A 2,654-nucleotide genomic window follows, 5' to 3' on the forward strand; every position below is an offset into this window, starting at 1 on the left:
CAGCTCCCTCCCGCACCCAGCCCCAGCCCTGAAGAAGGGTCGCACCTGAAACGCGGACCCCTCCACCATCCTGATGCTCGCCGTGTTTTTTCCAGCCTCGCTCCCTGTCTACTTTGGATTTCCGACACCTGCTGGGTCTCGTTTTGTCTCTGACAGATCCGGGATCGGTGGACTGGCAGAGAGTGGGAATAAATCCGCCTGGTTCCGGGGCGAAATCGAAAGCCAGCAGGGTTTATTTGGAAGGAGAGGGTGATGACTGCGGATGCTGGAGGTCAGAGTCGAGAGGGCGGTGCTGGGAAAGCCCAGCAGGTCAGGCAGCCTCCGAGGAGCAGGAGAATCGACGTTTCAAGCATTCGCCCTTCAGAGCTTCTTGACAAAGCGTTTGGGCCCGAAACGTCGACTCTCGGGGTTTATTTGGAAGTGAAAGTGAGGTCTGCAGATGCTGGAGATCAGAGCTGGAAATGTGTTGCTGGAAAAGCGCAGCAGGTCAGGCAGCATCCAGGAAACAGGAGAATCGACGTTTCGGGCATAAGCCCTTCTTCAGGAATACTTATTTGGAAGTATAAAGATTCGGAGCGCTGCTCCTTCATCAGGCAGCTCGCGGAGCAGGGTCATAGGGCACAGAATTTACCGCAAAAGATCACAGTGTCATACAACGGATGCGATAAGGCAAGGCTGGACTGGCTTTCTTCTCTGGAGCATTGGAGGCTGAGGGGTGACCTTATAAATTCACGAGAGGCATGGATTAAGGAAACAGTCAAGGTCTTTTCCCAAGGGCAGGGGAGACCAAAACTAAAGGGCAGAGGTTTAAGGTGAACAGACCTAGATTTGGAAATGTCGGTGTTGGACTGGGGTGGACAAAGTTAAAAGTCACACAGCACCAGGTTATAGTCCAACAGGTTTATGTGGAAGCACTAGCTTTCAGAGCGCTGCTCCTTCATCAGGTGGCTGTGGAGAATAAGATCGTAAGACTCAGAATTTAGAGCAAATGTTTACAGTGTGATGTAACTGAAATTATATATTGAAAGGGACCTGGATTGTTTGTTAAGTCTCTCGTCTTTCTGAATGAACATGTTGGTTTCACTTCTATCATGTGTAAATCACAAAGCTTTTTTAAAAGTTAAAACCCCAACTGCATGAGAGGAGCCTGGATAGCTCAGTCGGTAGAGCATCAGACTTGTAATCTGAGAGTCCAGGGTTCAAGTCCCTGTTCAGGCGTGGCTTTTAAATTAGAGTTCTCCATCTTGTATCCAAACAATCGATGCATGACACGTTTAAACCTGATTTGTGTATGGGCGGCTCAGTGGTGAGCACCGCTGCCTCACAGCACCAGGGTCCCAGGTTCGATTCCAGCCTGGGGGGCGACTGTGTGTGCGGAGTTTGCACATTGTCCCCCGTGTCTGCGTGGGTTTCCTCCCATGGTCGAAAGATGTGCCAGTTAGGGTGAATTGGCCATGCTAAATTACCCATAGTGCTCAGGGATGTGTAGGTTAGGGTGAATTGGCCATGCTAAATTACCCATAGTGCTCAGGGATGTGCAGGTTAGGGTGGATTGGCCATGCTAAATTACCCATAGTGCTCAGGGATGTGCAGGTTAGGGTGGATTGGCCATGCTAAATTACCCATAGTGCCCAGGGATGTGCAGGTTAGGGTGAATTGGCCATGCTAAATTACCCATAGTGTTCAGGGATGTGCAGGTTAGGGTGAATTGGCCATGCTAAATTACCCCATAGTGTTCAGGGATCTCAAGGTTAGGGTGGATTGGCCATGCTAAATTACCAATAGTGCTCAGGGATGTGTAGGTTAGGGTGGATTGGCCATGCTAAATTACCCATCGTGCTCAGAGATGTGCAGGTTAGGCAGGATTGGCCATGATAAATTACGCATAGTGTTCAGGGATCTCAAGGTTAGGGTGGATTGGCCGTGCAAAATTACCCATAGTACTCAGGGATGTGCAGGTGAGGCAGGATTGGCCATGCTAAATTACCCATAGTGTTCAGGGATGTGCAGGTTAGGGTGAATTGGCCATGCTAAATTACCCATAGTGCCCAGGGATGTGCAGGTTAGGGTGGATTGGCCATGCTAAATTACCCAGAGAGACCAGGGATGTGCAGGTTAGGGTGGATTGGCCATACTAAATTACCCATAGTGCCCAGGGATGTGTAGTTTAGAGTGGATTGGCCGTGCTAAATTACTCATAGTGTTCAGGGATGTGCAGGTAAGGTTGGATTGGCCATGCTAAATTACCCATAGTGTTCAGGGATATGCAGGTTAGGGTGGAATGGCCATGCTAAATTACCCTTAGTGCCCAGGGATGTGCAGGTTAGGGTGGATTGGCCATGCTAAATTACCCATAGAGACCAGGGATGTGCAGGTTAGGGTGGATTGGCCTTACTAAATTACCCATAGTGCCCAGGGATGTGCAGGTTAGGGTGGATTGGCAATGCTAAATTACCCATAGTGTTCAGGGATGTCAAGGTTAGGGTGGATTGGCCATGCTAAATTACCCATAGTGTTCAGGGATGTGCAGGTTGGGTGGGTTGGCCATGCTAAATTACCCACAGTGCCCAGGGATGTGCAGGTTAGGGTAGATTGGCCATGCTAAATTACCAATAGTGCTCAGGGATGTGCAGGTTAGGATGGATTGGCCATGC

General features: G+C 49.7%; 1 non-coding gene across 1 annotated transcript; it reads left to right on the forward strand.

The window, feature by feature from the left end:
* The first annotated feature begins 1,145 nt into the window (after positions 1-1,145).
* trnat-ugu lies at positions 1,146-1,218 on the forward strand. Its single transcript has one exon. It is a non-coding gene; the product is annotated as a tRNA-Thr (tRNA).
* Positions 1,219-2,654: the final 1,436 nt, after the last annotated feature.

Source organism: Chiloscyllium plagiosum, unplaced genomic scaffold, assembly GCF_004010195.1.
Source record: "Chiloscyllium plagiosum isolate BGI_BamShark_2017 unplaced genomic scaffold, ASM401019v2 scaf_651, whole genome shotgun sequence".
In the NCBI taxonomy this organism is placed as follows: Eukaryota; Metazoa; Chordata; class Chondrichthyes; order Orectolobiformes; family Hemiscylliidae; genus Chiloscyllium; species Chiloscyllium plagiosum.